Genomic DNA, 24,848 nt, shown 5'->3' on the forward strand with positions numbered 1-24,848 from the left:
AGCACATATCAGTCCAATCCTCCCTCAAATATGTGGGACCTTGTTTCACCCTTCTGATACATTTTGGTAATTTTAAACATGAAAGATTGGCCTAAAATTCCATAACTTTCTACACAGATGTAGATGTAAATGTGGCTCCATTTTTTTCTTCACTTCACTGCTGCCAACTGTCATTTATTTCCTTTAGAGCATGGTGGTGGTTTCTCCCTTCTGATTGAAGTTATATTGCCCCTTCACACTTTCAACTTCCTTCCCTGGGAGCTTCATTGTTTGGGTCCCAGCAGAGACAAAAGTCTGTTCAACCCCGTAATTATGAGGGGGTTGTCAGTATCTACTGAGAGAGAGCCCTCCTTCAGGTGCCACCCCTCGAAGCAGAAAACCTGTTTTTCAACTTGCAACTCCAGCCACGATTGTTTTACCCTTTAATTTCTGATCTTGGATCCAAAATTAATGCAAGCCGGTTGCATACAATAACCCATGTTATACAGTCTCACCAGAAACAAACCCCTTCATATTACCAAAAACTGGCAGGCTTTCATTCACCAGTGTACTGTTCCAAAACACAGGCATTTGTTTTCTTTATTTTGCAAAAGCCCACTTTTTTACACGTGGTGAAGCTGGCCTTCCTTTTTACATTCAACATTTCATCCCCAGCAGATTCACACACTGTCTGCAGCTATAGTTATTCTCTTGAAGACTGGAGCTGGTCTGCAGCACAGATACATTGACACAGATATGGCTCAGTTAGTAGAGTAAATTGAATGAGTTATGCAAGATCTAAGAAGGTGCACTTTGAGTGCTCTCTGAAAAGCTGAGTTTTGGATATTTTACAAAGAAATGAACGTGTAAGTAAAAGTAAAGTTCCTGGTTGATTTCGTTAGAGTTGATTTGATTGGGCTTCTCAATTCAGAATCATGCCTGGTTTTTCTGAGGCACAGTGAGACACAAAGGGCTTGGCAGGGCTTATGAATCACAGCGGTTTTATGGAACAGAGGGAATTTTGCACCATAGCCGCATTTTTTTTTTTAGGTGAAAAGGGTTTCTTTTCAATGGGTATTTTGGCTTTTGCAGCCAAGCAATGCTGCATTTTCCACTTTTTTTCCTTTTGTTTATGTTGGAACATGCTGGCAATCTCCTTCAATGTGCCCCCTGGTTCAATCCTACCTGATGTGTGCTTGGCAGGACGGTGCAGCCATTTTTGTTGTTGTTGCAAAACGCAGTTTTCAGCCATGGTGCTCGCAGGAGCCAGCGCAACCCTTTTGTGGTTGCTTCTGCACAAATGCAGCTTAGTGATCTAGGGCAATGCCATTGAGTGGGTCAATATATCCCACAGCATCTTTTTGCATTGTATCACACAGCACCTTTAGTGCAGTGACACAGGGAAGTCTTTTAGATTTCCCAAGGTTTAACTACCTGACTCTTGGATTAACTACTGTTTCCAGGAGCAGTGAAGTGAAATTGACTTTGCTGTACATTGTAACTCTCTAGACCCAGCACACACTATTTTGCCATAGGGTGCTGGAGGGGTTACTTAGTAGCCCCTTTGTCTAGCTTCTCATGTAACATTTTTCATGTTACCCTTTACACAATGAATGGCTGGTGCAGTGGTCACTTTTTACTACTATGTTGTGTCTTAACCGCAGGCTGCGTTTGCAGCTGCAGTAAAGCACCCATGGGTGCCATTTTTGTCAAAATGGCCCGGTCTTCTTTTTTCTCCATTTCTTGTTGTTTTGGTCCTGCTCGAGATTTACGCTGCACGCCAAACCAGGTTTGGACCCTTTGTTCATTTTGTCTTTGGCGGGCTTTGCGAGTGAAACCCGCCTCTGGCTCCAGAGTGTCTGGGTGCTTAGTCTCCTAGGAGGTATTGTACAAAAATGTTGCCCTCATTTGTGCGCCCCTGCAGTCATTGTGATTTTAGAGGTGCACAAAATGAGGGTGACATTTACTGCACACAAGCAGAACGGGGGTTGAGGGGGTGTCCTCCGCTCTTCATGGGTGCAGTAATGGGGTTCAGGGGTTTTGGGGGTGTCCCCCGCTTACCATTGCAGAAAGTGGGGGACACATAAGAAAAAAAAAAGGCAAAAAGGAAAAACACCCTGTGGCGTTAGCTCCAACCCACGTTAGTGGGAGGAGCTGACACTGCAGGGATCTCAGAGTACGGACGGCACACTTCTGCGTGTACCGCCCTAAGGGTAAGTGGAGTGGGGGGGTTGGGAGGGGTAATGCAGGCCAGGGGAAGGGGGCACAGTGATCCATATGATCACTGCGCCACGCCATTACTAGCATCAGCATTTTGGCCGTCGCGGTTACGGGTGGCACAGTAATCACATCGATCCTCTTAGGAGACCTGAATGCACTCTGTGATGATTGGCTGGCTGTCCGGCAAGGACAGCCACCCTGCTGGGTGATTGACAGCTAGTCTGGAATGAATGGGATAAACCTGCATAAAAGGTGAGGCTTTTGGGCTGGAAGGCAGAGTTGACCTCTGGACGAAGGAATCCGAAGAAGAACTGGAAGAAGACACCTGCTGCAACTTCTGGACCGTTGGTTTGCCCGGTGAAGCCCTGCTGCAGTGCTGAAGCTCCAAGTTTGCCTCGACAGAGAAGCTCTGCAAATACGACTTCTCCACTTGAGTTGGTGGGACCAATCAACTCCAAAGTAAGCCACCTGGACATCCATCTTGGAGCTGGTTGAAATTTCCACAGAGTGCTGCTGGAAACGTATAGCCAGGGAGAGGAACACCAGTTTGTGTGTCTTGCTTTTAAGTTGGACAAGAGCTCCAGGAAGATCCTCCGGACTCAGGAAGCAGGATTGACTGAGCCTGAGCCCCCTCAATAGAGTGTGGAACCCCAGAAGCAAGAAAGGCCCATTTCCACAGCCAGGAACTGCAGTGTTGCTATTTGTGGTAGTATCGAGAAGCTGAAACACCGAAGTGCCATTTGTTTGAAAGTCTGCCAGTTGCAGTTGGTGACCGTCCCGTTGTGGTGCAGGAGCCCACAGAAGTCCTCCCTCTTGCCCCCACGACGGAGGCCCGGGAACAACACGATCTGCAGAGCGGCACAGGAACAGAGGTCACAGCTGCATCTTTTTCTTCAAACTTAAAGGTACTGTAAAGTCTGAGAGAACTTACCTCTCACTGTAGATTTGCTTGCACTTCTATTTCACAAGTCTCCCGGTTTGTGGCCCTACATTTGATTCTTCTTTCTTCATCAAAGACTTCTAAAAACATTGTGCAGAGACTTTTACTCACCTTCAAGAAGTGCTTCAGTTACATTGACTTTTGTCCATTGACATTTGCTTAGCCTGGTTCCCTGAATGACCCTTCTCTCCTCTGTTTTGTGTTGCACCTATGATTCTAGGAAAGGGTTAACTTACTCTCCATTGGATGTTTCAATTTGCCTGCTTAAAGAAATATTTGAGATCTCTTGTTTATTCTGTTGAACCTTTCTTTTTACAGACTCTCTGCCTACTCTAGATGTAACAGTTCTATATTAATGTCCACAAGCATCCTAGATATTTATCAATGCATCCAGATCATGATGGTGGGGAGGAGTAGGCTGAAAAGAAGGCAATTGGGTGTTGGTGAGTGAAGAGAAATAGGAGGTTGAGGGGAAAGAAGTGGAACACAAGGAGGAAGATTTTTGAAAGGAAGAGGAGGGTATTGATTGGCAGGAGGAGAAGGACAGCGAAGACAGAGATGTAGGGAAGGAAGATGAAAAGGTGGATGAGTTTGGATGAGGGGGGGAGCAGGAGCTTTAACACAAGCAGCCAGATGCAAGGCACATAGAGGAAGGGCATTAAGTGGTAAAATAGGATGCACAGCAGGAGAACGATGAGCGCTGGAGTAGGAAAACAAGGAGGTAGATGCAGAGCAAGAAGAGGAAAAGGAAGAACCAGAAGTGGGAGAGAGGGAGGAGTGGCAGCCAGAGGCAGCCAGAGGCAGCCAGAGGATACTGATTTTGCTGGCTGCCTGCTGTCCTGTGGAGGGAGCAAGGCGGGCCAAAGACTGGGCCAATGTCAGGAAATTGTACCATTCATGCTCACAATGTGCTTCATCTTGGTAGGGCAGTTCTTCCCCTTGCATGAGTGGAAGAAGGAAGACAAGTATTTCTCATTGCGCGAAAGCTCAGCAAGAGCATGATGCTAGCAGTGTGCATCATACACATCGGGCACAACTGCAATGCATAACCACAATAAGACACCTACAAAAACATCTGATATCCACCACCTCAGCCTCCATAGCACCCTCCAGAATTGTGGAGAAAGCATCTTCCAACATATCTGGAGATTCTGGTAATTCTGCAAGTCATTGCTAAGTACAGTGGTGTGAAAAGCTGACTCAACAATTGCCAGTACCAGCAGCCATAGTGATATCACTAACAGTTACACAGTCAATGTTGGCTCCCTGCCCACATATGACGGACAGGGTGGCTGTTCCTGCATACTGGAAACACTGGCTTAATCACCTGATACTGCTTGCAAGCACAATGTGCCTGCTCTGTCAGCATTGGGAGCTAGAGGCCAATGCAGTCCAAGGTGCTGTAGATGTCCAGACAATGACAACCTTCAATACCATACGTATATATCTCTGATAGCTCCTATAGAATTTATATCACACGCAGTGACTTATTCAAAAAATATGTTTTTTATTTTTCAAATAAAATTTTAATACATCATGTGACAGATACCTCTAGTGCAAAGGGTTACTCAGATTTCAATGTCATCATACTTCATATTCATCAATCACAACTCACACATTCCCACACACTGGTGAATTCACCACAGACTTGAAACAAATCACAATAAGCAAATGTGCAAAAAGGCATTGAGGTGTGAATAGCGCAACATAATGCAAACACGATTACAATATGTGACTGTATAGATTCCAGTCTGACATTAATAAAAATCAGTTTGCCCAGAACAATTATTTTAGCCTGTGTCGCAGCTCTAAACTGCGTTGCTAGGACACAATTACTGTACAGTCCTCTTGTTGACAAATTACATTTATTGTAAGCTTTCTCGAGGTTCGGCGGTCAGTAGAACCGGGCTTTTTCAGGGCGACAAAGTATTTGGACATTCGTGGTAAATGCAATTCTGTGTGGGTAGGAATGAGAGCTCCTGTGTCTTAAGAGTCACACAGCCGTACAGGTAAGTGCGCCAGGGCTGCCTGTGACAGGGGAACGTGCTTCATGTGTCAGAACAAAGGGCTGAGTCTCCCTCCCTTTGTTCAGACACTTTGAGGGACTGACTAGCCATCTTTCTTTACGAGGCAAGTCTAATGGCAGTCTTCATTGTCAGAATCAAGTGACATCCCACATTGTGGGTTCGTTCCATGGGGATAGTGGAATCAGCTCTCTCCTGCCTCATAGTGCAAACACTTTGCCCCATTGTCCCCATCTCTCACTATCACCACACTACTTCCAACCGAGCTCCCACCCTAGCAGCTCTCCACTCGTCTCCCCCCCCTTTGTGCCTTATTGTGCAATCAAGGACAGACACACATGTTTTTTGGTAGGAAAGGACGCTGTTGCTTTATTAGGCAGGAGGTAACTTACAGGTGATCCGTTTGTACCACGCATGCTCAGTTCTACACTAAGCATGTGGTCCTTACAATAACTGTACCCCTATGATATGTTACCTGCAATTTTTCCTAGCTTGCCCCCTTCTTCCGTTTCCCAGGTCACCCGTCCACTTACGCCCTTGTGAGTTGCCCAGATTTCCCACCCCTAACGATCTTACAGGGTTTGCCAATCTGTCCCCACCTCTTTGTCCTTGCTTATTCTCAGGTCTGATACCCATTACGCCATTGCACAGTACTCCCAGGGCTCCCGTCCTGTTACACCATGCCCAGTTACCGAAACCTTCCAGCCTCTTACACATGACTAGATTTCCGAGGTCTCTGGCCCTCTTACCTAAGTCCTTGGTTTCCAATCTCATGTCCCCTTATCTTCCCTGACATAGTTTCACAGATCTCCTGACCGCTCAACCCTCAATTGGTTTCCCCAACCTCATTGGTGGTCTACTCATTTCCCAACCGCTCAGGGTTACCTTTGTATTTTTCCCAGACCCTCTGAGCTCCTCCATCCACAACTGCCCTTTCCTTCGTTTTCTAGATTTCCTGCTCTCTTCTCCAATTTGTTATCCCTGTTGCTCACCCCAGGCCCAACTCCCCATAATCCTTGTTTACCCCACTTTACTTGACCCCTCGTCCCGCCATGACTCTCTGACGGCTACCGCTGTCAGGGAGTTCCCCCACCTTCCTCTAGGGGCCCGAGTTTGGTTAAATAAGCTGTGTTTCCTACTTTGGTGCCCCCCTTTAAATTATTTCTTTCCTCCTATAATCTTTACCCAGACTCATGTACCTGCCACGTCGTTGTTCTCTCCCCTGTCCTTTTCCTCCTCTGCAGTTACCTAAATTGCTCCTCATGTTCCAGGTCACTTCCAGTTCTATCCTCCTGTGTGTTGATCTTTTATACAGTTATTCTCACTTCTTTCCCCAGGTGACTTGATCCCACCTCTTCTCCTCTAACACAGAATAGGTCCACATTTGCACATATTTACACATTTCCCAGGTCTCCTGACCTCTTACACAGTTCCCAGGTCTCTTGACCTCTTACACATTTCCCAGGTCACTTGACCTCTTACGCTTTCCCAGGTCACTTGACCTCTTACACATTCTCAGGTCACTTGACCTCTTACACTTTTCCCAGGTATCTTGACCTCTTACACAGTTCCCAGGTCACTTGACCTCTTATATATTTCCCGGGTCTCTTGACCTTTTACACATTCCCAGATCTCTTGACCTCTTAAACATTTCCCGGTCTCTTCACCTTACGCACTCTTTCAGTTCCTTGTTTGCCCCAAGCCGACCACCCCCGTGATGACATTCCTTCAGTATCTTTGTGTTACCATGCCATGAGGTGCATAATCCCCACCTTGTCAGCAAGTTGCACCATGTGCTTCCTCCTTCTCGTCATTTACTCTTTAGGAGACATTGGGCCTCATTACGAGATTTGCAGTAATGTAAAAGCGATGCCGGTAAGGGAAGACCGGCACCTCATACTGCTCCGGCCCATTACGAGTCGACAACCCGGCATCAGGGCCACCGCTGAGACCGTGCTCCTCCGTATCGGCATGTGCGTGGGCACGCAGTCCTTGGGCCAGCAATACTGGGATGCCGCTAACAGGAGGACATCACAAGTCACCCAGACATGCACATACCGGCATCTCGAAGGCGGTAATAAGGGATACAGCGATGCCGCCATCACCGGCATCGCGGATCACCCGCTAATAGCAATGTGCTGTGTTCCCAAGTGCCACAGGTGCACACAATCAGCACAGGTGGAGGCAATGAAGTCTGGCCCAGCACAAAAGGAGCACACCCACATACCACACCACTTCCAACACCAAAATGATCCCACTTGCAGTTGCAATATTGGGGCTGGAGTACATGCTTGCATTGCAACTCCATGAGCAACAGCTACAACAGGCACTACAGAGGAGACGCAGGAGGAGAAGGAGGGTGAGACAGGCCCAGCAAGACCCACCAATGCAGCCAGTGCTACCACGCAGGCAGCCTCCAATCCCTCGCATCAGAGCCAGTCCTTTCAATCTAACTCCTTAGCAGATCCACACCCTGTACCGCCTGGACCAGGACTCCATCACCACCATTGTGGACCGTGATACACAACACCATTGTCAGTCTGATTGAAATCCGCACTGCCATCCCTCCTCGACTGAAGGTAGTGCCTGTGCTCCACTTCCTGGCCACAGGCACCTACCAGCACACAGTGGGGCAGATGCATGGCATATCACAACCTTTTTTTTCATGCATGCTGAACCAAGTGCTGGATGCCCTCCTGAAGCACTCAAGCAACTACATATCCCTACCACGGACTGCCCAGGAGATCTTTGACACTAAAAGTGGCTTCAATGCACTGGTAGGCATGCCAAATTGTATTGGTGCCCTCGACTGCAACCATGTGGAATTGGTGGTCCCACATGCCATGGAGGTGGCGTACCACAATCATAAGCTATACCACTTTGTCAATGTGCATATGGTATGTGACTCCAACAAGTTCATCACACATTGTTGTGCCCAATATCCCGGATCAACTCATGATTCAATAGTCCTGCGGAACTCCACAATACCACTCTAAATGGAGCGACATGCTGGACGACATGTTTGGCTGCTTGCTGAGTTGCATGACAGGCACATGGCAGTGTAATGGGTGGCGGGGAGAGATGCACACACCACCCTGTTGAGATTGGGGTGGTGACTGGACAATGCCCATACTGCAAAACACTGTGCCCCAAAACATCCCAAACTGAGCATGACACCTAAACATCATAGAAATGATGGCAGCTGCACAACAATACCAATATGCCAGACTTGCAACCAGCCCACATCCCTCAACACGTCCACTGCACATTCTCAGACCGTACCCTCTGTAACACAATGCAGCAACATGCTTTGAGTATGCACAATGTAAATGACAGCAGAAAAACACAACACAGGACATGCATCCTTGAGTGCGCACAAATCAATCCCATCAAGGGAATACACTGATTGTCACTGGCCCATCACCACAGTAGCAATGCATGTCACCAAGGGAATATTAACCGATGAATGACAAATCATGATGAAACTTGTGCCATGCTGCTAGTAAAAATACATACAAATCACTCCACATCACATATATGATTGCAAATACAGCGGTAGGCATCCACAGTGCATGAACACCAGCAAGGAAGTGGACACCCTGCATCATCTGGACGACACAACTCACACCTGTAAACCATGGAACAGCACACAATGTGGCAAATTAAAATATGTGCAGACATCAAGAGACACGTGCATGTGAACAACAAATATCTGCAAACATGAGAGTGATAAGTACATGTGTCATGGTAGGAATTGACTCACACATACCCCTTTTTGTACCCATGCAGGAAATGCTGGCTATCCCTTGATGCTGTGGCTCCTCAGCCCTGTTCAGAATCCGTAGAACAGGCACAAAGAGAACTACAATCGGGCCCATACCCCTACCCGTGTGGTGATCGAGCAGACCTTTGGCCTGTTGAAGGCACCGTTTTGCTGCCTCAACAGGTCGGGTGGGGCACTCCTGTATGGACATGAGAAGGTGGCCAAGATCATCATGTCATGTGCCATGCTGCACAACATGTGCATCCAACGAAACGTGCCTCTGCCCCCTGACATTGACCAGCAACCACCAGGTGAGGCTGAAGATGATGAAGAAGAAAGGGTTGCACATCAGCCAGGTGGCGATGCACAGGAGGGACGTGCTGTGCGTCAGTATGTGATAGGCCAATATTTCTAAGACACATGGATGCAGAGGGTGCCATGGATGTGGGACTCTGGATGTGGGGGTACATGGACACTGTGCAAGGTAAACCAATAAAGCACACATACACAATAAGCAATGTCCAATCATGTGACATGAGCGAAAGAGTTTTGAGGGTGATCCTGTCTTTAATTTTTTGCCAGTGGATATTCCTTCTGGTGTTAGAGACATGGGTTCTGTTAGGAATGTTTAAGGCTACTCTAAGAGCGTTATTTTGGAGTGTTTGGAGTTTGTTAAGGATATACTTGTTAGATCCCGCATATAGGGCATTACAATAGTCCAATCTGGATATGATAAGTGCATTAGCTAAAGTAATACAGCTGGCCTCTGTTAGGAATGGTCTACATGCTCGGATCAGTTAACAAGTATAGGCTATGCAGGAAGCTAGGGAGTTAATTTGTTTCTCAAAAGTGAGTGCTGAGTCCAGATAGACCCCAAGGGTTTTGACTGCATGCATCACTTTGATGACATTGTTGTCAATGTTAAACGAGGCATAGTTCGGTTCAGGTTTTTTAATCTCTGTCTCTGTGCCGAGGATCAGAATCTCCGTTTTGTCGTCATTCAGACAAAGGCCATGGGATGCCATCCATGCCTGAATGAGGAGATGTATCTTGTTTACCAAAGCTGAGTCTTCCGAGAAGTTACCCGAAAGGGGGATGAGGATCTGAGTGTCATCTGCGTAGTTAGTGTAGATGACACCCAGTCTATCCAACTTGTCAAACAAAGGTTTGGTAAAGATGTTGTACATAGTAGGAGACACACATGATCCCTGGGGGAGACCACAGGAAACTTGTATGGGATCAGCAGCAGCTAGGGGGAGAAGACTCTCATTGTCCAGTTAGCAAGGAAGGATTGTACCCAGGTTATGGCATCACTTGAAAAATGGGCAGAGGAGCCGAGGTGATTGCATTAAACTGCATGATCTACCAGGTAAAAGGCTGCCGAAAGGTCAAGGAGGAGTAACATAGCTGATTTTCCATTATCCTTCAACTTGTCAATTTGAGTCTTAAGATCAATCAAGGCTGTTTCAGTGCCGTGAAGGGGGCAGAAGCCGGATTGTCGTGAGCCGAGAAGGTTGTTAGTTTCAAGGTAATCCTGAATTTGCAGGTAGGCTACCCTGTCGATGATTTTGAGTAGGAATGGGACGGTGGTGATGGGTCTGTAATTTGTCAGGATGGAAGGGTCGAGAGTTTTTTTTTTAGCAAAGGTAGGACCCAAGACTGTTTAAGGTTATTGGGCACTAGGTTAGTCTTAAAGGAGGCGTTGATCAGTTTGGAGATGAAGGGAGCTAGGTCTCTCGCTGCATCTTTTATAATTTGAGCAGGGCAATTATCTCCTTTACAATTAGAAGGCTTTAGGGAGAGTATCATTTTTTCTGTCTCTAGTATGGTTATTTGTTTGAAGCTAAAGGGGTGAGGAGTGTTTTTGGGCTGGTTTAGGGAAGGCTGTACCTTTGGAGTAGGCTCCACCAGCAATAGCAAGGTAGCTTTTTGATTGCAATTTTGGTTTGAAGAGAGCTAATTTTTCCTGCAAGGGCATTTTGAATATTTGTGCACCAGAGCTTATTTTTGGGAGTATTATCAGTTTGCGGTATGGATGATTCCATTTCACAGAGGATTGAAAATAATTCCTTAGTGTCAGATTTGGCTTTAGCTATTCTTTCATTGTAAGTGTTCTTTTTTGTGCTAATAAATTCCTTTTTGTACCGTTTGGCATGGGTGGCTAACTTAATTTTGTTCTCCTCAGTAGGCGAATGTCGCCAGATTGATTGCAGTTTTCTTTTTTGAGTTCTAAGGTCTTTCAGTTGAGGTGTGAACCAGTTATTCAGATGTGAAAGTTGTTTGCCTTTACGGATTTTGGTAGGGGGGATCAGATCTAGTGCCTTGGTCATGGTGCTGTTATAGGTTTCCACAAGTAAAGTCGGGTCTGTGATATTGTCTGCATTGTTAAGGGTGGGGAGGAGGTGTGGAAGGAGTTGTTCTACTGTGATGTCTATTTTACTTCTAGTGGGGAGTGGCGGGGCCATAATTATAGGTTTAGGGTGGGTAAGGTCAAGTGAGGCAGAGAATGAGATTAAATGGTGGTCTGTCCATATTTGAGGAGTTATAGTGGTGATACTGATGTTGCAGTTCAAGTCAGCAACCCAATCTATAGTCCTACCTTTAGAGTTTGTAGGGGTAGTGGCTTTTTGCGTTAATCCATAATCATGCAGTAGTGTGGCGACAGATGTGGCATGTTTGTCATTGCAGTCATTGAAGCCAAGGTTGAAGTCTCCTAATAGTAGGATTTGCGCATGGTCTTTTGCATTGTTAGTCAGGATATTAGTTAGGTTGTCCTTAAAAGTTCCTAGTGGTCCAGGAGGTCTGTAGATCACATAGATGGTGAGAGTACGGTTATGTGAGAGTTGGAGTTTGGCAATGAGGAGTTCACAGGACTGAAAAGGCGTAGTAGTGGCTAGTCTAATGGGCAGGTTGGCTTTGTGGATAATAGCTAAGCCATCTCCTTTGGTATTAGGTCTGTCAACTCTTAGCAGTTGGTAGCAGTCTGGTATTACTAGCATAATAGCAGGGTCAGCAGCCTCATGGAGCCAAGTTTCAGTTATGAACAGCAGGTCTAGGTTCTCATTAGTTAGGGTGTCTGAAATCTCAGTGGTGTGGGCTACCATGGATCTAGCATTAATGAGGGACCCAGTTAGTAAAAGGGTGCTAGTTGGTATGGTAGTAGGGGGTTGCGTCTTTTTAATTAAAGTAGCTACTTGAGATCGTAGCTGCTTGGTGGGTGAGATGCCTAGAGGCAGAGGAGTGGGCTTGGGGTGTTGTGAACGTTTGTTCGTTGGGTTAGTTAGGTTGGTATAGCCCCTAAATGTGTGGTAGGATGATGGTTCATGTAGATAGTCTTCCTTCTGTAATGCCGGGCTCCCGCGCCATTCGAAAAATGGCATTGGTGGGGGCGCCCCTTAGTGCCGACCCCCTCATTGGGCATTGCGAATTCGGGTGGGCACCGCCCAGAGGAGGTGACTCAGCACGGTGTGACGGGGCGCAGACCTGGCCCTACAAAGGGGGCCCCAGGCTGTGGCCTCAGCCTCTTTTCTGCTTCCTGTTGTTGCTGGCCAGGAAGTTTCCAGTGGTGGGCGTGGTTGCGAAGCACAGGCGAGGAGGTTCCAGCATGTGTCATGTCGGAGGTTTCGGTTCCAGTTGGAAGGCTTGTCAGTTCGAGGAAGGGAGAAGGTATGGTCTGAGGGATAGTAATTCAATCAGGTTATTATTGGGGGGTGGTGCGTACGGCTGGGTTTTAAGTTAGGGGTCTGAGATTTCAGGTGGTGCTTGCGGGGCGGGTAATGCAGGACCATCGTGAGGCTTGGGGGGTGGGCTCCAGAATGATTAAATTACAGGGACAGAATCCGACGGTTAGGTTTGGCTCTGCACGCACTACTGTCATTGCGAGGCATACGAGGGATCTCGTTTCAAACAAGTGCAAGTGTTACTTGGCGAGATGGTGGTCGATTGATCACGAATGTAAGAACATCACACCACAAGGTTGTTTCGCATTACATAACAAAAAGGCTTGATATCATAGTGGCGTTACAGTTGGAGGTCGAACCTTGTGCTCAATACAGTTGGCACACCGCAGCCGTTAGGCTTGTTTGTGACCAGACAGCGGGGGCCGTGTTAGCATGCAAAGTTGCGGCAGGAGATCGCAGAAAATTAATGGTACCATCCAAGTGGAGGACACCGACAAGTCACATGGGGGAGAGTGTAAAGGGTACAAGGGCCCTACATGTAGAGCGCCCCCCCCAAGGTCACAAGGTGGAATAATTCAGCCACGGCGTTATAGAAAAAATGTAATGTTTTGCTAGAACGTAGGGTAAACCAGGTGTGGTGCGGAGTAGTTACAGCAACTGGTTTTATGCCCAAATAGAGCAGTTAGTAATGGTGCACGGTTGAGCTGGGGGTAGAAAACTGCATGGGTGTGCAGGGATACGGGAGTCAGAGGTGCGGTTTAATGAAGGTGCGGAAACAGTTTGCAAGCCTCGTGGCAAATGGCGACTGGCGGAAGAGGCTATAATCAGGCCGAGGCACATGGTGCATTGTACGGTGGATATTTAATGTTCCTGGCATAACCCTTCATTCCCACTATGACTGTTGGGCCAATTTCTCCATTTATAGTTTTGCAATGATACGGTTTGGTAACGCGCCTATACACAAGGGTTTGACAATTTGTCTTGTTGCTGCGATATCTAAGGTGTGGATCGCTCGCCTTGCAAATGGGTGGGTGCTTAGTATTGTTTAAAACGCTGTGCTGCGCAGTGAATGGGGTGCAACAGGGTTAATTGGAAGACACAAGGTTATAAACTGTATAGGTTGAATATTGGGGCATTGTAAACGGCGTGCGGGGAGGGGGTTTCAGTTTAATTGAAATTCATGCTGGTAATCAGGAAGGAAAATGAACGGCGGCACAGGGAATGGGGGGCTAGATGGCTTGTGCTTTTAAATGGGTTGTCCTGCGGGGCGGTACGGACAATAGATTTTCAAACTCGCTTTATTTTGGGGTTTGGTGGGTTCAACCATAATGTATTCACATGGGTGTTGCCTTACTTATAGGAGGATTGTGCGGGGGTCCAGGTGAACAGTATGTGGTCGCAAAAGGTTAATTTAGTGTTCTGGGACACTAGTCAGTTTATTTAAATTACACGGCTTGGGCACACGTTTTCCTTTGGTGTGGTTTAAGAAAATGCATCATGGTTGTCCATAATGTGGGAAACCTAGGTGCAGTGCGGGTATGGTATATCAATTGTTTTATTGCCCAAATCGATCGGGTATTCATGGTGCACGTGGAGCTGGGGGTAAATGAATTGCATTGTTTGGTGCTGTGATGCGGGAGTGCGAGTGGCGATGCAACCCTCGTGGCTAATGGCGACTGGCTGAAGGGGCTATGATTCAGGCCGAGGGATAGGTGTGCATTGTACTGTAGATAAGTACTGTAAGTGATTTTAATCCAGCATACACCTAAATCAACGCCTAGCATGTGATACACAACTGAAATCATTATTTATTTTTTTGTCTAGAAGTTCTTTATTCTGAACAATGTACCACTCATATCACACCCCCTCTCCTGGAACCCCCCCGGTCACACTGAACCAGGAATCAGGCTGGTTTGCAAAGTTTAAAATGTTTATTTATGTATTCACAATTTAATCACACTATGTTTTAATGGGTACACAATACTACCCAATGGGGTGATGTAACAAAGAATAATCTCTTTAATACACAAGGAGTAATAGTAAGCAAAACAATTCAGCACAGAAATAGTACTTTTGTGTGTGTGTTCAGATCAAATAGCGCTGTGGTTAAAGGTTCCCCCTGCACACCCCTCAACCCCCAATAGACAATGCAAAGAGATAGGAGGAGAGAGCAGGTATTCAGGAATGGCAGAATTCAAACAGAATATCAATCCCACTTCCCCCAGCAACACAAGAGAGAAACGGAATGGACTGGCAAGCTGTCAGAATGGTTTTGAAAGTTATCTTAGAATGGATTGGGTAAAAACACTAAATATGGTTTAAATTGCTGAACTTGTTATAATTCTCATGGGAGCCGCTTTGGATAGTTGCACACAAACACTAGCAATGATTTAATACCAAGAAACAATTTGTAACCTTAAAATTAAGGTTGGGAGCAAAAATAAGCTGCTTTACACGTGTCAGAATTTCCCTAAACGAAAATTTGCAGCAAACATTTCACTGCACAATAATCACGATGACAGGATAACCATATGGATTTGGAATGCTGTGCATGTTAGCTACAAGTAGAAGTTGAAATTTGTTTCTAGAACAAAAACTGAGGACGTTATGGACGTTTTAGTAGAGGCTGTTTTTTCGAGATAGGTGGAAGAGTGGAAAACGGGAATGCACTTTTAAAATGACAAATGGGATTTCTTACACTAGAGGATGACTATGAGTAAACAAATACCACACAGGAACACAGCTACTTGATCAGGGTGACTGCCTGCAGTGGTCCCGCCTTCTTCAGATGAGAAAAGACCAGCGCAAAGATAGTTTTAGCAATACAAGTACAGAGGACAATAGGCAGGATTAGATAGAGAGTTCAGACAACTCAAATATACTCCTAACAATATCAGGTTCTGAAGACAAGATGGGATAGGTTTACGATAGGGATTAACTAAGCAAGGTACATAGGCTAGTGACACAGTTCTATCTATAGATACTCACTAGATATGTTTTTAAACAGATCCGTCAGGATTCTGGTCTGTCAAGATTCTGGTCAGGGAATGGATCTGGTTCTAAGAAAGACAGCTGGGCACATCAGACCGGATCTGCAATCAGCAAGGCGCTCTGGTCACAGCACGGCACAGGACTGGACTGGATCTGCCCTTCTTGGTTATGATGAAACTTATTTTCAGCAGGAGAGCAGTACAGCGCAGCCCGGCTGTATTGTGGTTCCCCTTAGGTTTGTGGGGATCTGGTTCTGGAATTTAAGGCCTAGCTGAAAATGGTTCAGCTATGTAGTGGGCCTTTCTGCTTTGCCAAGGTTCTGGAGTCTGGAGCAAGGAAGATGTAGAGTTCAGCAGCAGGGTACTCCGCCAGCATCGGGATAGTGCCAAGGTTATGGAGTCTGGAGCAAGGAAGATGTAGAGTTCAGCAGCAGGGTACTCCACCAGCATCGGGATAGTGATTGAATCTGTGTGTCCTTTTCTGCCCTCCGCTGTCTCTATTTATGCTATGATAAAGGTGGTGTGTGTGCTGGTTTAGCCTAAGCTCGCCCTTTTGACAGGCGATTGGTCAGGGTCTCCTCTCTGCCTTGATAGGAGGAGAAAAACAGTGTGTCACCTTTATGGTGTGGGTTTATGAGGCTTAGAGTCTACCCCTAGCCTCTTGAACACAGAATCTACTTTTGGCACAATACATATTTACACGTGTGCAACCTCTATAACAATCACATATACAGATTACATATTTTGTGTAGCTGCTACTCCTCAAAACCTCATCGCTGTGGGATCTTGTGTCTGCTTTTCACTGAATTGTGCCCTTTTCATCAGGAAAACAATGTCCAATTTCTCAGCAAATTTCTACAAGTGCGTGCGTATAACCTGGGCATAAGTGTATAAAGTTTCATTCTTCTAGCAGAAATACATTTGGAGTAAAATCACATTTCCTGCTGTTTCCTTCCAAAACATGTCACACGATCTTTCCACCTCTTGAAATGTGCAATCAAAATTTAGATCTACAATTCTGTTACTTTTGTATTTTTGACAATTTTAAGTGGTAAGTTACAAGTCTTTAAAAAAATGTTGTTTGTAAATGTTCAGCAACAGATGGCTGTTTGGGTCCGCCTCTTTTTGTCTCCCTTCAGTTCAGAAACAGTCTCCTCCTTGTTGGCTCTTGGCAGAAGCCATTTACGACCCTTGTTCACACTTTAGTTTCCTGCTTTGCAGTGGTCATTGTTTCCTTCCCCACTGCAGACCAGGTTCTTTACAAACCCTATAATTACCGCATTGGTGTGATTTCCTGGTGGAGGGAAAGGCCTTGCCTCTGTGAGGAAAGCTGTTATTCCAGTTTGGTAACTTTAGCCAGTTTACTTTTAATTGTTATTTCTGTTGCATTTTTCCTTAGTTTAAAAGAAAAGTGTGATTTCAAAATAGCAGCTAGAATTCTTATTCAATATTTAAACTATGGGATAAAAACAGTTACAAGATGGGTTACTATCAGGAACAGGCCTTTTAGATTGCAAACATTTGATTTCAGTTTATACATGTTTAAAGTTTAATCAGGCTGGCTCCTGTAGACTGTCATTCAGGCGGCGCAGGGTACTGTGCCCAGATTTTTGACAGATTCCACAGGCAGGCCACATTTGCTGTGGAAATCCCTTTCATGCTTTCAGCTTTTCCGGAACTTGCAAGTTCACAATGATTTCTAGAATTAAGTGAATTGTAGCACCCAGTAAGAATTTAGGATGTTTGAGGGAGTTTTGTACCAGCATTCTGCAGTTTCAGCAACAAAGAAAAAGAGATTTAAAGCAAGATGTTGGGGTTCCTCTAGCAAAGCACTGCTTTTTCATTCTTTGCTCCATTTTCACATGTTGTGGAGCCCAGTAACATATTTCAGGATTGAGATCTTTGTTCACCACTGACAACATGCGTGGCAGATGGGGCAGCCATCTTTTTGTGCTTTGCCAAGCGTGGTTTTCAGAGGTTTTGGCGCGCACAGGGGTTTTGCAGCCATTTTTCTGTTTTCTGGCACCATCACCACAGACTGCTGAAGCATAGCAGAGCAGAAGTGGGTTTAAAACATCCCACAGTGCTGTTGACCACAATGGCTGTTGGGCGAATTTCCCGTGCATATTTTGAGTGATATGGGTTTTATAACACACCTCTACACAAGTGTTTGACAATTTCTTGCGCTGTTGCACAGTTTGAAGTGGTCATTGCTTTCTCTAGAAACCCTTGGAATGTTTTGGTGGGTAGGATGGTTTAAACGATGATGCAGCGCAGGAAATGTGGTGCAACGTTGTAATTGTAAGACAGTGGACCTCATTACAAGGTGGGCGCAAAGGGATACCGGACACCGGTAATGACACCGGTGCCAGTAATCCCTTTGCGCCCTATTCCGAGGTCCCTTTGTGGGTCCTTCCCTTAACACCTGGTCATACCAGGCGTTAAGGACGGGACCCGCAAAGGGATACCGGGGTCAATAACGGTACCACAATTTGCGGTACCGTTATTGCCGCCTTCCCCCTTCCCATTGAGCCCTATGGGGGCTCAAATGGGAATGGGGAATAGCTTTACAAATGGGGATTTACCGGTCCCGCCAAGGTCGGACTGGACCAGTAAGTCCCCATACCACCAAGTCGGTGGCAGTAGCGTTATTGGTACTAGGCATGGCGCTAATAGCACCATGACTAGCACCAACTTCGGAATGAGGGTCAGTATGTTTATAATTTGTTTAGGTCAAGGCCCGGAGCAGCGCACGGGAGGGGCTCCAATTTTGGAATTAGAATATTGGGCCTTTGAAAGGGGGTATACAGAATGCAGTGCGGGGAGGGGGTTCGAGTTATAATTAAAATATAGCTTGCTTGTAATAATGAATGGAAATGAACTGCAGGGCGGGGAATGGGTGGCAAGATGGCTTGTGCTTTTGACCCGCGGGGTGGTGCGGGCAGTAGGTTTTCGTATTCTGGTCAAAATGCACTGTGTCTGTGTTTAGAATGGTGGCAAACACGGTGGGGGAGATGGTTTTTTTCAACTGTAATTTAATTACATGGAATGGTAGGATGACAGTTTCATACACGGTGCTGCAAAAGCCGTTTTCAGAGCATATAAAAGATTGTGCATTTTCAGAGGCAGCACAAGGCATTGTGGTTAAATAGAATAATGCATCTGGGTGCGCAGGCCGGATCCCCCTCTCCCTCTTGCAGGGGAGGGGTGCTTTGGCAGGCGTGTCAAGGAGGGGCAAAGGGGGGGACTCTAGGAAGGGGCAGAAATCAGTGGAGAGTGTCAGTGGGCTGGAAGGAAAGGAGAGTGGGTGAAGGTAAGAGTGTACACGGGAGGGGGGATGATGGAAGAATTTGACAGGATTCCCAGCAACAAGAAGGGAAAAGCGGAAGTTTAAATGAAGCAAATGAAATAAAAGTCAGTAAGCCAGTGCTTAAATAAATAAAATAAAATAAATGATCTAAATGCTTACAATTGAGGGCTCTCGTGGAGGGATCACAACGGCCGAGAAAGGCCAAACACGCCCCCCCCCCCTGGCAGAGGGGGGCCTCCTACAAAGGAACCACATGGTCAAGAGAATACCTTTTCCAACACGCCGCTGTTGCAACAGTTGGCCCTCCTGCAAGGGAGTACAAACTAGTGGAGTGGAAACCTGCAAGGAACGCCGTTACGCACGGGTGACGATCAGGGACGGCGATCCCCAGCACAAATCATCACGCCGCCGGTGGAGTCCGGAGGGCCAGCGTGTCTGTTGCGAATGGAATGAATGAGGGTAGAAGAACAGTGTTTGGTCTAAAGTGGGGGTCTGTGGCAGCAACGGTGACCAGGTGCCTGAGGGGGAGCTCACTGCTGCCGGTTGCTGCAGTGAGTCAGGGCGGAGGCACTGGTCGCAGGAATAGGTGTCTGTCAGACACACCCAGCGGATGTTACAAGGTGTTCCCTTTAGAATCTACTAGCGGATACCACAAGGGGAACTGCACAGCCATCAGCTTAGAATGAACGGCGCCCAGGAGTATTAAACTCAGGGGAGTCCCCTATAAAAGGGGAGGGATAGGGGACTTGGAAGACCTTCCAACTCCAAACATGGGTGGGGAAAAAGGGAAGTGCATCGATGGGAAAAGAAAAAGGAGAGTAACAACCAATACAACAAGGGGAGGGGAAGGAATGAAAGAATTTTAGTTTAAACAGGGTCGGCAAGGAGGATGGAAAAGTTGGGAGGGAGGGGAATCTGGGTGGATGGGTCAAGTAGTGGGGGTTAGGAGGAGAACTGGGGCAGTTACAAGGGACCGCTTGGGGAGAACACTGGGGAATGCCCGGGAGGGTGGGGGTACTTTGCAGCCGGTGGGTAGTGGCCTAAGAGGAGCAGGGCGGAGAGCTGGGGAGGATCTTTTAAGCGATGGGTAAGAGGAATATGATGGGTAAGGAATGACACTGGGCTCTGGGGCGTAGGTAGCTATGGTGGGGGGGCTCGTGGGAACCAGAGGGCGCATAGGGGAAGGAGGTGCCTGAGGGGGTTGGGGACAGCTAAGGCGAACTGGAGTGGGGCAGCCCTGGGTTTCGACATAAGGGGGGACTCCCGACAGTCTAAAGGAAACACTTACGGGGAGCTAAAGCGGTAGGAAAGAGAGACCTCCAAGGGATAAGGGGAAGAGAGGGAATTTTGGAAAAAGGGAAGCATGAGGAGGGAAAAGCAGTAATAGTGGAAGGATCCTAAGAAAGGAGAGGGAAAACAAAATGGAAAAGGATAAATTCACTTAAATAGAAAGGGGAAAAGAAATGAAAAGAAAAATGAAAAATAAAAGAAAAATGGCCAAAGGGTAGTGAGGGACGGATAAGGAGAGACGGGGCCCTTGACGGGTCCGCGAGTACCGGAAGGGGTGTGGGGATTAGGATGCTATTCCTCAGTGCAGAATCCTGAGGGTAGCGGCGAAACGGAACACCTGTAAGCTAACTCCTAACTTTATGTATGTTAATAAAGTTTGCTGCAGCGATTTTACTTCCACTCAGACAACTGGTCCTGCCTCTCATTTGCAGTGGTCGAAGTGGGCGGTAGCGGTCGGGAGCGGTGCTCCTGTACTAATTTTAAATAGGTTTTACCATTCCCATACTTTTATTTTAAAAAGAAACCGTTCCGGAATGGTTTTGTTTTCAAATAAAGGTGTCGGAACACATTGAAACTTGCACTTTCAGTGCACTGCACTGGATGTTCCCTTAAACATCAGGTGCATGTGTTTTGGGTTTGTATTGTGCATGGGAGGGGGTGAATCAATGGGGTTTGTGGGGAGCGATGCAGGCCAGTAGGGAACATAGTTGTGCCTTGTTGGTGTCTGGGGCCTGGTCACGAGGGCGGACCCCAGTGCTGCCAGAGATCTGGCTGGGAGCCGCCTCTGCGGGAGACTGCGCCGTTCATCAGTGGAGCACTTGGACTGTGCCTGCCTGCCACTGACACTCGGTCTCTGCGTGCGACTGGGCCGCTGTGATTGTGTCCTCCCTCCGAGTGCCACGGCGTCCTCGCCAAATGGCCGCGCTTCACCAGGGGGCTGAGGCTGCGCCCGGTCTGGTGCTCTTGGCCACCCCCCCTCCTTGTCCTACGGCGCTGTGGCCGGCCCTGCCACCCGTGTGAGGGCGGGCTATTACTGGCGTAGGACCGCTTTTGGGAACAACGCGCCTGGCGGCCTGGAACTGTGCTGATCCCTCACTTCTTGGACGCCGACGGCGCCCACACTCGGCGGTAGCTGCAGGATACGGCGGCATATCCTGCGGGCTGAGGCCCATGCTCACGGGGAAGTTGAGGAGCTGGGGGGGACTGACCCCTATTGGACTCTCCGACATTGGCCACCCACACGCTGCTGCTCCCACACGGATGCTTTTACCGGCACGGCAGAGGCGCCGCGGCTGCCCCACCAACTGGACTGGGCTGCGGGTCCTGACAAACCTGACCCCTGGGCCCCAACAATGATTGAGGCCTGATTGGGTCTGCAGGGCTTTGGGTCCCACATAGTCCATCCACCTTTCTCCAGGACTGCCTACAATCACATCGTATCTTGACTACTGCACATCACCCTGGTGGGCACCACACCACTCCCCCTACCTACGGCCCTGCTATATCTGGCCCTAGGGCCCAATGACAACCGAAGCCTGATTGTATTTGCAGGACTGTGGATCCCATTTACGTTTTCATTTGTCAGCCAGGGGGCCCAGAGTAACACTGCCTCTTTAACACTGTGTTGCTAGCCTGGCAGGCACCACACCTCTGCCACTATGTCTATCATTGCCCTGGCATCCCTAACGCTGGAGGGCTGTACGAACTACTGACCTCATTGTGTCCACATTGCAGCCTCACCATCACTTAAACCCCGAATACAGCTGCTGTGCCACTGGCTACCCCTATTTCCTCTCTACTATAGAGTCCTGCGGCCACTGGGCGCAATAACTTGGTGCTACACCCCTGCTCTTTACGCCGTGTCAGGCCTGGTCTTCTTGGGCACCCCTGCACCCCCACCACACTTGTAATGTCTAACAGATCCAGAGGGATCAATAAGGTGGGCGCCATGGACAAATTTGCAAAGGCTACACCGAGAGCCGAACCGGGGTCCGTGACATACGCCCAGGAGAAGCCAGAACGCGAGTCTTCCTCCAGTGTACTGAACCCCAACCTCACCACGATGATGGAATCAATGGCCAAGAATTTTGCCTCTTTCCATGCGAAGCTGGACGATATCAATGCCAAAGTTGCATCCCTCAAATCACAGGTTTATCAAGCTGGAATCGGATCACCGAGGCAGAAAATAGAATTGGGGCAAATGAGGATGGACTGCACACTATGCAGGACACGGTGGCCACTCTGACCCGAGATATGAAAATTGTGAAGGCGAAGTGTGATGACCTTGAGTCCCGCTCGTGATGGAACAACCTACGCATTATTGGGGTCCCTGACAATGCCCTTAAGGGGCGCATGGAAGTGGCAGTCGAGAACTTACTTAAAGATCTACTGGGTGATCCTACCTTGTCCCCATACTTCACAGTTGAACAGGCTCACCGGGCCTTATCACCGTGCCCCAAACCAGGTGACTTCCCCAGGCCCACCATCCCTAGAATTCTCAACTACAGAGATAGGGACCTTATCCTTTGCCTGTCACGCGAGAAAGGCGAACTGCGCCTCGACTCACACATCATCCGTATATTCCCCGACTTCTCTGTTGGGGTGCAACAGGAGAGGCGTCAGTTCCTAGGTGTCAAGAAACTGTTACGTGAGCGCAACGTCCCTTATGCAATTCTGTTCCAGGCCCAGTTTAAGATCACCTTCAAGGGAAAACTGTACTTTTTCACCATCCCGGAGGAAGCAGTGAAGTTTATAGAGTCCCAGATACCACTTCACAATCCAATTGGAGACCCCGTGGTCAATGATTGAATGATTGAACTCCAGCTGCCTAGAGTTGATGTAATCTGGTCACCACTGCTTGTTTTCCAATGTGCTGATGGTAACAACAACTTATTGGTTCAACTATGCATACGCATTTGTCACTCGTGACAGTCAGACCTGGGAGGCGCCTCACCAGAGGCCATTAACTGTTCCACACCATACGCTGCCTACCTTTTGACACGGGCCCATACTTTCTCTTGAGGCTTAAGCAATTGCTCTCATGTACATGGGTGCTGACCACTCATGATTGGGGCGTTCTACCCCCAGACCAAGCCTGTTTTTCCACACCCCTTGTGGTGCGGGAAAACGTGAATACAATGCGTTCCATTGCCTAACGTACCGCTTGATACTTTGTGTCTTTTTGCATTTCTTTAGATGTCCACCACACGGAAACAGCGCACCCCACTGCGATTGCAATGTTCACTCTTGTTAGATTAATGTTGGGTGTTGGCCCCCGGTTGGGGCATTAGCGAGGCAGACCCATGTTGGGTCTCGCCCGCTAACCCCTGGTTCATGGGAAGTTCTGGTTGTGTAGGGAGGGGGGAGGCTGGGTACACTACCTACCAGGAAGGGGTGGTGGGGGAGGGGACGGGACTGAGTTGAAAAGTGATATTGGAAAAGGCGGAGGCAGAATGGCAGATCACATGACATCGGGGAGCCCGCAGAGCGGCGGCCCCCGTGGTAAACATATTCTACGACAACAGAGTTGGGATGTACCCTAGACACCTAGAATGCCTTCTACGGTGATGTCCTGGAACATCCGGGGTTTGAGTAATTATACTAAGGCCCGTAGAATCATGGCGTAAGCCAATAGACATGAATGCAAAATATTACTCTTGCAGGAAACACACTCTCTGGGCCCTCTGACAAAATGTATGGCACCATCTTGGGGACCCAACAGCTATTCTACCTCATATTCCACTCGGGCCAGAGGGGTGTTAACAATGATTCACAAATCACTCAAATTTGTACTTTACAAGAGCTACATTGACCCGGAGGGTAGATATATTATATTACACTGCGCAGTATAGAATATCTCTTGGTGAACACTTGTGGTCCTAATGTAGACTCACCCGATTTTGTGGACCGGGTGGCATATATATTGCTGGGCTATGTGGGGGTGCAGATCATCTGGGGAGGTGATATGAATTTCATATTGGACACTGCGTTGGACAGAACAGGTACTGCTCCCAGACTACTGTCTGGTGCAGCACGTAGACTGCTGGCACACAGCGCAACGCTCGACATCCGAGATGTATAGGGGACACTACATCTGCAAACACAAATATACACACTACTCCTCAGTGCATGACAGTTCCTCCAGTATTGACATGTTCCTGTTGTCAAGCGGAATGCTGGGCAGGGTGGTGGAAACACAAATACTTGCTTGCACTTTGTCAGACCATGCAGTACAGTGGTCTGACCAGCAGATCTTGGAAGTCTTTACGGACTTCTACACGGAACTATACTCCCAACCCCCCGAACACAGTGAATCCCATATGAGGGATCTCCTTGAGAAGCTACTCACCACTTGTATCTTCCCCGCAACCAGAGACCAGCTAGATTCCCCAATCCTACTAGACGAAATAGTCAAGGCCATATCCAGTCTCCCTAAGGTTAAGGCGCCGGGGCCCCGACGGGCTCACGGCAGAATTCTACCAGGAAAACGTAGCCATACTGGCCCCTAAACTACTTGAGGTATGGGACGAGTCGATCCGGCTAGTGACCCTTGCCCCAACACTACGCGAGGCCATCATAACAGTGCTACTCAAACCCGGTAAATCCAGCGATGAGTGCGGATCCTACAGGCCCCTCTCGCTAACGAATCTGGA

This window comes from Ambystoma mexicanum, chromosome 10 (assembly GCF_040938575.1).
Source record: "Ambystoma mexicanum isolate Mex_15411 chromosome 10, UKY_AmexF1_1, whole genome shotgun sequence".
NCBI lineage: Eukaryota > Metazoa > Chordata > Amphibia > Caudata > Ambystomatidae > Ambystoma > Ambystoma mexicanum.